The 12,054-nt window shown below is 16.9% G+C and overlaps 1 protein-coding gene across 1 annotated transcript in view; it reads left to right on the top strand.

Moving 5' to 3' along the window:
- The first annotated feature begins 1,150 nt into the window (after positions 1-1,150).
- LOC552417 (acyl-CoA Delta(11) desaturase) overlaps positions 1,151-12,054 on the top strand; it is a 33,769-nt gene continuing 22,865 nt past the window's right edge. The window contains exon 1 of the mRNA XM_026440373.1: positions 1,151-1,329. The gene's annotated coding sequence lies outside the window, so the exon portion shown is untranslated. The remainder of the gene's footprint in view (positions 1,330-12,054) is intronic.

The following is a 12,054-nucleotide window of genomic DNA, read 5'->3' as shown; positions in this document are numbered from 1 at the left end:
ATATTTTACATATATAATCATAAAGGGATATTTTAGTACATAACTACTTTTCTTTATAAAAACAATATACAATTTATTTTCAAATAAATTTTTTTTTACGATATGAATTTACAAAGCATTTTTAATTTTTAATTTTTTATCAAAACAAATAAAAAAAGAGATATTCAATCTTTATACATGTAAAATTTAGATGCATTGATAAATAAGCTTTAGTTTTTATATTTTATATTGATCTTTTTTTAAATTTTTATCTTAATTTAATAATAATAATTTTATACTTGTTTTGATCTCTAAAATTAATCTTTCAAAAATGTTTCATGAATATTAATCTAAATATATTAATATAAATTAATATTTTATCCTATATATTTATATTCTATATTCTATATTTACAAATAGTTTTCTTTTAATATTTCTTTAATAGTATATGAATATTATATTTTTATGTTGTACATAAATTTATTATAAATCATAGATCATTATTATTTTTTTCCATTAAATATAATAATTATTGTTAAAATATATTGATATTTATTGAATAATACGGAAATAATTAATATAGAGAATACCAAACTTTTTTTTCCGAATTTCTACTTTTAAATTGGTCGGTAAAACAGAACGTGAGTATAATCGCTCAATCTTTTTTCATATCGATATTTCAGAATACATACTACAAACTTCCATAAGATATTATTTATTTACGTTATGATTATTGTGTTTTATTACAAATTATATTATATATAAGACACTTTTATATTTAGTTTATAATTTTCTTTAAGATTACAATCTTATATTATACTGAATTGATTATGAATCATAATATCGCAAATTATAAAGAATCTTATAATTTTTGAATTCTCGTGATAAAAAAAATCATTTAAAATATTTACATCCTACAATAAAATTTTATTAATATTTATTTTCTAAAATTTTACTATTATCGATAGATTCAAATTATTCATATTAATAGTTCTTATTATTCCCGAGAATGGCGCCACATATCAAATTTGCTGAAAGATCGAAGTATTTGTAATTCGTTAAATATTTCTGATATAAATTTTTTTTGTATTTTTTACAATATGTGCATATATGATAATCTTATATAAAAAAATAAAATTTTGAAATATAAGATGGAGAAAAGCTAACAAATTGTGAGATAAAAAGTTGCAGTTGAGTTAAGGGGTACAATGGCTGCAACCCTTATTGCAATAGTGTAGTTAAATTCGTTTTTCATTTTGTAACTTGAAACTGTTAACCGATTTTTTTATGGTGTTCATGAAAGTGATTTCTTAAAAATTTCTGAATAATTTTATTAGTTTGGAACGAAAAGTAAGTAAAATATATTTTAAAGATTGTTTATTAATAATATTCTTAGGTTATGATTCATAGTTTAATGCAAATCATTGATGCAATTTATATTTTAAAGAGAATGTCGAATAGATTTCGAGTGTTTTAAGCAATAATGGAAGATATTGAAAACATATCAATGTTAATTAAGCTTGACATATCAAAATCAATTAATGATTTACAGATTGAACTATTGGATGATGAATTTTACTTTATTCAATTAGTAGATGTCGTTTATAAAATTTAAGTGGAATTTGATAAAAATTTTAAAAAAATTTATGGAAAAATTAGATAATTAAAATTATATTTAGATGTCTATAATTCTAATAATCTATAAGTTTAATAATTATATAGATAATATTATAGATTAATATTATATAATAATTATATAATATATATAATTATTCTATAATAATTATATATAATAGAATATGTTTTACATATCTATTACTTTTTATGATATAATTATTACTTTTTATATTATAATTTATGCATATATATTACTTTTTAAGTTATTATTTATGAGTATCCTTAATATTATTTATAGATAAATAAATAATTTAATAAATAAATAATAAATAATATTTATAGACTTCATGATTAAATAAATACGATTTTAATAGATCATTTAAAATTTGTGCAATATTTTTAATTCTTATTTCTAGTTATTATTTATTTTATTATATATTGTTGAATATTTCTTGCATATAAATCAATTTAAAATTGCTTAAATAATAATAAATTAAATAATAAATAATAAATTAAATAATAAATAATAAATTATATAAATAATTATTTCGTAAAATTATAAATATTAATTCTTGAAATTATATAAATTTTTCATAAATTTTTTCATCATATTATTAAATCCTATTATATTATAATAGGATATAATTAAGAATTACTTAATTTTACTATTTTATACTATATATTGTATATTCTATATATATATATTATGCTGTATTAACCAGTTATTATTAATTTATATATTTTTTTCAAAATCGATTTTAAACTTTTATCAAACTTTTTTCTATATAAGTTAAAAGAAAAATCAGTTTTTATTAAAATCTTATTGTTTTCTACTTTATTTAATTTTTTATATAATATTCAAATATTCAATTTTTTCAAAAAGTTTCAAATAATCAAACTTCTTTTCAATTCCTATAAGTAACATTTTCAGCTATTCAATTGCATTAACTTTATGAAATGCAAAATGTGGTACATCTATATATCAATGTAACATTTCATTATAAAGAAATCTACATATAGCACGAACTTAGTAATTAAGTCATATGAATCGTGCTCACGACTATGCACCCACTTTCTAAAGTGATATATTATACGTGATTCTATTTTATTTTTGAATATAACCTTGTCGTGTCTTCTTTTTATATATGTTATATTAAACTTATATGTACAAAAGCTAGTACCGTTTAATCGCTCGAAGGCAACTCGAAAGTTTTAGTTATCTTTGAGTTTACAACCTCAATTTCGAATCTTGTGTTTTGTTTTTTATTCTCTTTTATGAATATTTTTTATGTCTTTCTTTATCTTTTCGATTTTTTCTTTGTTAATAAAGAATATCACTAAATCGCTGAACTGATTTGATTGTTGAAAAAGTTTCGTTTACTTTTTTTTAACTATAATAATTAAAATAATCGAAAATATTTTAAAAATTATAAATTTAAACTAATTTGTTGCTATTTTTTATAATTCTTGAATTTTGAAAAGATTGAAAAAAAATATTCAAAAATGTAGTTTTGAGATTGTATGGATCAATATTCTTTATTAGTTTGATTTTAGGTAGAATTGTAAAATAAATTTAAATATATAAATAGAAATAAATATTTTTATTTTTTCAAAAATTTAATAAATAAATTTTTTTTAAAATAATTATATAAAGAAATGATATTTCATATTTATTTTAATATAAATTAATTTTGAAACGATTTATGTAATATTTTATTAAAATGTGAGAAAATAGTTTTTAAAATAATAATATTTCAAACGAATAATTTTTAATTTTAATTTTATTATAATATAATATATTGAAATCATGTTTAATATAATAATATAATAGAGAGATAATGTTATTATTAGTCAATAGTAATAGTCTTTTTTTTTATAAATGCTAAGCAGTATTTTTTATAAATACTAAGTATTATAAATATAATGAATAGTGATAGAAAAAAATAAAAAAGAAAGATATTATAACTTTCTATGATTAACATAAATTTGTATGTATTTCTATTTATTTTTTATATTTTCGGATTATATTAATAGAATATTGTATATTTTTTTTTATTTCATATATATAAAAAATATCAGATTAAATTTGTTATCAATGCATTGTATAATGATCTTCATAATTCTTATAAGATCAAAAATAAAAAAAAATATTTTGAATATATTGTATCAATGTATTTCATTCTTTAAGAAAATTTAATATATTTAATATGATTTATTTTTTGTTGTTATTTATATTGAAGTTTTTTTTTTTCTTTTTTATTATAGTACAATTTCACTATTATATTATTAAATTATAATTGAAAAAATTTTCGAAAAAAATAAAGTATAAATACAAATAATAACACATTATACATTATACAATTTAATATAAAAAGAAAAACCTGAATGAAATGTATAAATAAAATATAAAGCATAAGAAATTAAATATTCAATTTTTTTTTTAAATTATGTTATCGCTTTAATTATGTTATAACTAAATATATTGCATTTATATAATATATTGATATATTATGCTAATTATTTTAAATTAGTTTATTTAAATCGTATTATAATATAATAAAAATAATAATTGTGCTTTGAAAAAATTACGCTTCAATATCGAATTTAAATATTTTTCTTATATTTTTTAAAATTTAACAATGTATCAAAAATTGATATTATATTTAAAAAAATAAAAATTTTTTCATTAATATAAAAAAATTAAATTAACAAATATAAATATAAAAAAGTAAATTAGTTATTAATAGTAACTATTATTAATATTATTAATAATATTAATAATAATAATCCATAAAATATTTTAATTATAATAATTTTAATTTTGTAACTTTGTTTTTTGATGTAAAAAATAGATTAGATTGTTATATATAAATCAAAATTTAATCAATATTATTTTCAATGAAGAAATATTAACGTAAAACATGTAAATGTATAAATATTAAAAATTTTATTAAGAATTTAATCATTTCATCTGCAACTTAATAATTTATTAATTTGAAGGATTTTGAAATTCATGCATGAATATTTCTTGATATATATGATATAAATATACAATATTCCATTAAAAATGAACTAAAAATCAGTTTTATTTTTGTAAAATACATAAAATATAAAAAGTATTACACACGATTATTTTGATTAGAATATATATAGATTATAATAAAAATATAAATTAGAATAGGATTATAAAATATTTTTTATTGCATTCTTCTTTAACATATTATTTATGATAAAAATATGTAATGACATACTTTGTAAAAAATTTAACTTATTATTAGCAAAATTTTAGAATTCACATTATACAAATTTTAATAATAAGTTTGGTTAATTTGATTGATTATTGTATTTCAAATGTATATTTTTAATTTAATTTTGTATTTTATAATAAAAATACAAAATTAAGATTTAATTTAATGTAATTTATTTTATATAATTACATATTTATAATAATTTTGTAATTTCAACAATAATTTCAACATTTATAAATTAAAATTAATAAACAAATAATCATTCAAAATGCTATCAAATTTGTAGTTTAAATTGATGTTATGTAATTTTTTGTAATTTAAATCGACATTCTATTTAATGTAGATCTTATAACTTTAATTGAGATCGATTTTTTTATTGTTTTTTATATATTATAATTTATATCTTCGAATGTATATATGATATTTTTTATTCTAATTTAAATAAATGAAATGAAGAAAAACTAAATCATAAATATTACATGTAATTAAAAATTATAATTATGATAATTATTATTAATTTTGAATTTTGATTTTTTTTAGATATTACACATAATATTAACATGTATAGAATATTAATATCCATTCATGGAATAGGATTTTATATATATGCAATAATAATATAAAATATAAAATGTTGAATTTTATTTATTAAATTATAAATAAATTTAATTGCTATTAAATGAATCAAGACAGAAATATAGAATGAGATAAAAAGAATGAATTTAAGAAAGAATAGTAGAATATCAAAGAATAATACAAATAAAATAGAATATCAAAATATATAATAAATAATATCGTAAAAATAAACCAACTATCAATATTATCAAATCTGTATTTTGGAATAAAAATTTATATTTCAAGTATATTGTTATTCAAATAAAACCTAAAATCTAAAATCTAAAAAAAGAGTAAATAATAAATAGAATAAAATTTTTATATATTATATATGAATAATTATTTAAATAAAATATTCATAATTTATTTCCATAATTATTTTTACTTATATTTATTTATATTATATTTATATATAATTTTATTTAAAATATATATGTATGTTTTTAACGAGATAAAAGATATTTGAAAAATATAAATTAAAAATAATTATATATAAAATATATATTCAAGAAATTAAAATTATTCAAATCAGTTTATCATCAGAATATTGATCGTTTTATCATTGCAACTTTGTATAATGATTATTTATACATTTTTTACTGATTATTTAAAGAAATTTCTCGTAGAAAAGTATATCTGGAATATACTGTATGAAGCATGCTATTTAGCAATTTTTATTATTATTTTCGCGCAATCAATTAATTTAAATGGTATTTACCATTATCATAATTGAAAGGAAAATATTAATTTGTAAAAGTACATAATGCGAAAATACATAAGACAATCATAAAGTAAACTATCAGAGATAAGAAAGAAAATAAGAGATGACTTCAATTGTAGAACTTGACTTTTCGTCAATAAAAGATAAATCTGTTATCTTTAAGTCTGAATTCTTTTTCAAGAATAGAAATTATTTAATATTTTTATTTAATATTTTTAAGAAAACAATTTTCTGATTAATAGTTTCTTAACAATTAATAAAGAAATGAATTCTATGTTGTAAAAAAAAATGAAAGTCCATAGCTAGAATTTATTACAACTTTTTTTTTTCATTTTCATCCAATCTACAATTAACTGTGTTTATGTTTTGTTTTTTAAATAATTAGTTAATTTAAATGATTGAAATTACTTCAAGATGAAATTTCTTATCAAGAAGTAACTGTAAATATGGGAAAAAGAAAGTATCATTTCAAATTGAGAGGTAAAGATATATCCTTGACCTAATGCCAAAATGACCTAGAAATGCGGAAAACTAGCTAAATATTCGGACACCGATTGAAAAAATTTAGATAGACATTTAATTAAAAATTCTACGAAATATTCTAAAATAAATAATATAAAAAAATTACTATGAAATAACATAAGTAAAATAATTTCTAGATATATAAAATATTATTATATTTGCAAAATCGATTCTAGAAACCAAAATAAATATAAAAGTTAATATCGATTAAAAACTTAATTTTTAAATTATAAGCAATTGAAATTTGCTGCATTAAATGAAATGCATTGCATAACTTGAATAAAGTTTTGAAAAATATTGATTAATAAGTTTTAAAAAATTGACGCAAAATTTGAAATAATAAAAAAAAAAGAAATAAATTCCAAATATAAAATTTTAGATTCAGTTTATTATTTTTCAGTCAATTACTATTTTTTAAAATATTAATAAAAAACCCTTTAGCATTATATATTGAAATAAATTATATTATATACTATAATAAATAATATGTTAAATGCTGTTTTTGCAGATATTATTTATATAAATATTTTTGTAATATCATTTACAGTATCATTGTTAGGTAGCCAATGATGTGTGTATATTGATTTCATATTATATATAATTTCATATTAAATTTCAATGATTGGCATTGTAAATGTCGGAATCTCTACTATAAATAAAAGATATTTTGTGTGTGTGTAACAAAATATATATATATATATATACTTATTTTATTATTATATTATATATATATTATTATAAATATTATATATATAAAATATATAAATATATAAAAACATATAAATTATATATATATAAACTTGGTATGAATAGCACAAATGAGAGAAAGATTCTGTAGTTTAAACTAAAATGAAAATCACCAATAGTAAAATCACGCGAAACTTCCTTTTTGAGTAAATTAAATTTGAAATTGTTCAAATACATTAATTTTATTGTCTATGTTTTTAGAATCGAGGTGCCAAAGATATTTCATAAATATATTAAAATCTTCTATATTTTTTATTACATTCATATAAAACTTAATTATTAGTTATTTCATATAAATCTTAAATTATTTATGATAAAAATTACTTTAAGAAATAATTTGAATTTTGTAAAATTTATTGTATTAAAAAACAATAAGAGTATCTTTGTCTTTTGTAAATATGATAAATTTTATAAAATACAAGTTAAAATATCTTTAAAATTAACCATTTTTTTGTTATAAACAACTAAGTAGTTTTTTTTATAAAAAATAATTATCTATATTGGTTGCTATATTAAAAAATATATGATTCTATTTATATATTAATTTCTTTAATTAATTATTTTCATATGTCTTCTATATATCTATATATATATATATATATATATATATATATATATATATATAAAAAGAAATAATAATAATAATAGAATTATGTTTCTTTTACCATACAACTAAAATATTTTTTATATGAGAAATAATTTTTTTTTTATTATTTTTTTAAATGTTCATATTTATTCATCTTGTGCATATTTATATATTATATTATATGTTTATAATATAATATATAATATATATATATATATATATATATATATATATATAATATATATATATTATATGTTTATTATTTATTTATAAATAAAATTTACGTAATAAAATTTGTTTATCAACGTAGAATAAATTTCTTTAAAAATTATACAATGAAATTACGTTATTATGATATTATTATTAAATTTTTAAATTTCGATGATGGAACTATTGTTAATTATTTGAAATATTAATATTCTAACTAGAAATCGCAATCTTCATTCATTCTCAATATTAACTAATATTTAATGTACTTTATGTATGACAAACTTTTTTATTTAAAATGTATGTGAAGTTTTGAAGAAGTAAATAACAATTTTTACATTGCACCAATTGGCGATAAAAATCAAGAATATATAGCAATGAATTTATGGCACTTCGAAATATGGTTGAACGGTATATGTTCTTTCTCGTTTTGATTTTAACGGTCTTTCTTTAGATTCTCTTTCTAACTATATTCTTTTTCCTTTTTGCTAAAATATATTATTATTTTGTGTTTTAATCCTTAGATTAAATTGTATTTAATTTTGTACATGTTATATTTTTTATTTAATTTTTATTTTTTTCTTTTATATATATTTATTATATTTATTATATTTATTATATTTATTTATCATATTTATTTATTATATTATATTATGTATACTTATATATATATTATATTTTTATTCTATATATTTTTTATTCTATTTTTTTTATTTCCTTTTTTTTTTCATTTTACTTATTTGCTATTTTGAACGATTCATTAATTTCGGAAATGAATATTAAAATATTTCGTCAATGTTTTTTAAAAATTATATTTTTAACGAAATATAATTCTCTAATTTTCTTTGTTAAATATTGATAAATAATTAATTAAACATAATGATATAATGAAATAAATCTTAATTCTATGTCATTATCATATGAATACTATATAAATTAGATATATTTATAGATACAGCTAATAAAAACCAGAACATGAATGATTGCATTATATTATTTTGTCTCAATTTACATAGTCATTGATTAGAATCAAGTGTACTTTATCAATTATTCAAACATTGCATAAATAATATTTACATTTTTAAATATATAAAGATTTTAGGTCGGATGTCCGACGGAAATTGCAATATATTTCTGATTTGCAATTTTCTAAAAAATTTATAATAATTTTATTAATAATATAATAATTTTCTAACCTTTTGATCATTTTTAATTTTTACATAAATTTATCTTAAAATAATAAACAATTAATCCATGCATTAATTATAAAAATTGTTAAAAATTTTTGAAAATTTTGAAATTTTTCATACTTTCCATAGAAGTTAGATTTAATCGAATAAGAACAAAAATTAAGAATGTGTATTTATATATATCAAAATTATATAACAAAAAGAAAATAAAAAATTTAAGTAAAATATGATTCTAATATTGTTCTTTTATAAAAATTCAAATTAATTTATTCAAATCTACAATCTTTCTATATTTAATAATAACATGATAGTTCAAAAGAAACTAAACAATTCTATCTTTTTTTCATCTAACATTCGTCTTTTATTATTATTTCAAATTATGATTTTTCAAACTTTTTTTTTATAATTTTATAGCTTTAACACAATACAATATTTTATTAAAGAATATAAATTATGATCTATTATTAATAATAATACTTATTCAAACTGATAATTGACACTATGCCACATAAAAATTTAAAAATAAATTTCATATAATAAAAATGTTGTTATAAGCAACAATTTTTTTTTTGTTCTAAAAAAAAAAAAAATTTAGTTCTCTTCAATAGTTCGTTCTCAATATTTAGTGTTCTTTGTTATGGTACGCATGTTTTGCACGTAAAAATTTACATCTCTGGAAATTCTTGGAATCAGCGGAAACGGATCAGCGAAAAAACATATCAAATTGGGTTAATATAAAGAAAAGCAGATGAAGCTAAGTGGTACATTTGTTTTTAAGAAACTTACGATTTGATGATTACATGTTCTTATTTAGAGAATTTCATATTTATATTGGCAAAATGTGTATGTTCGCTTTTTACATATTTACAGTTATTTAGAAAATATTGTTAAACTAAATATCAATGATGTTTTCGTGTTTTCTTTTTTTAAAACTTATGTGAGATATTTCGTTGTTTTAATATTTGAATGATTTATTTTTTTGACGGACTTAGAGAAATTTGTGAAAAACTTGAAGGAAAATATTTCTAGAATAGAATTTCGTTGAATAATTTGTATTTTCTATTAATAAAAATTACATGATATACTTATTGATATTACAATTACATTATTACATGATATTATAATATATTTATTGTAATATCTATTTTATAATACCTTTCTTTAAAAAAGATTTAGATATAAGAAGATGGAATAGAATATTAATAAATTTGTAGTTTTAATTTTATTTATTAAGCCTTCTATGAATTTGTAAAAAAATTTATGAAAAATTTGAGAGCAATTTCATTTTTTCAAAAAAATGTGGCAAACTTGGCAAATATGATAAAATATTCTAATAAAATTTCAATGTTTTATATTTATAGTTTTATAATATTAATTCGATATATTTAACATTTTTTAATGCTATTATTTAGTAGTATTTTATTTTCATTATATATATATTGTTATAATGTTATTTTTTTTATTGAAACGTTGTCAATATGTAACATCGATGATGTAAATGTTTAAATATTTTTAATTGTTATGTCTATTTTTTTATAATTTTAATTTATTTTTATGTCTAAAAAAATTATATTTTTGTGTCTTGAAAATTTGTTCAATAAATAGATGTTTTGATATAAGAGATAAAAAATTATTGATATTACTTATAGTCTAAATAGAAATATCTAAAGAAGTCTAAGGAAAAATAATTCAAAGGAATGATATAAAAATAAAGTTATTTTAACAAATATAGAGATATGTAATTTTAAAATTACATAGCATTTTGAAAGATTAATTTTTAATTAGAAATAGAATCAGTTTATAGAAATTTGTTATAAGATAATATAGAAATTCTTTAATATAGAAATATTTTCACAAAATTTTAATTGTCATATTTTTACAAATACAATAAGTTAAATCTATTTATTATCTAAATAATTTATATAATTGTGTTTTCTAAAAACTTTTTGTACTAGAAAAGAAATTCAAAATAAAAGACTCTTCTATTTCTTCTATATCAAAAAATATTTAAAACGAACATATCTTTAATATCTCAACTTTATAAATATTGATATTGATATATTTTACAGAATCGTTTCAGAATCACTTTATTTATATTTTAATAAATATTCGTTAAACTTATAAATATAAATAAATATAAATTTGTATAAATATCTCACACTAAATGTCAAAAATGATCAAGAAAAAATTTGTCAATGAAAATTCTCTCTCTCTCTCTCTCTCTCTCTCTCTCTTCTTTTCTTTTTTCACAATGAATCATTTCTTTGCGGAATGAATTTAAATAAGAAATTTAGCCTAACGAAGTAAAAGCTCTTTGTGTGATTGCTTTATTTATCATCGTCGAATTGATTTAATACTGTCGAATAGTGTTGCATTCATATAACTATTCCGAATGGAGCATGCAAATTGGCAAGTTAACAAGGTGATTTTTTTTTCTTTTTCAATGAACTCTTTGCCTTGAACGTGTCTCCAAAGAATTTTCTTTATGCGTTTCGCGACGATATGAATGTCATACTTGACGCCTTTTTGTACCCTTTCCATTTGGGTATCTCGACATTTGTCTGTTTAAAGACCGCAAGTGTGAGAATGAGGCAAGAGATATGGAAGTTTACTTTTTTTACA

This window comes from Apis mellifera, linkage group LG4 (assembly GCF_003254395.2).
Source record: "Apis mellifera strain DH4 linkage group LG4, Amel_HAv3.1, whole genome shotgun sequence".
NCBI lineage: Eukaryota > Metazoa > Arthropoda > Insecta > Hymenoptera > Apidae > Apis > Apis mellifera.
Note: the sequence above shows the minus strand (reverse complement) of the source record. Positions and strands in the feature narration are given on the sequence as shown.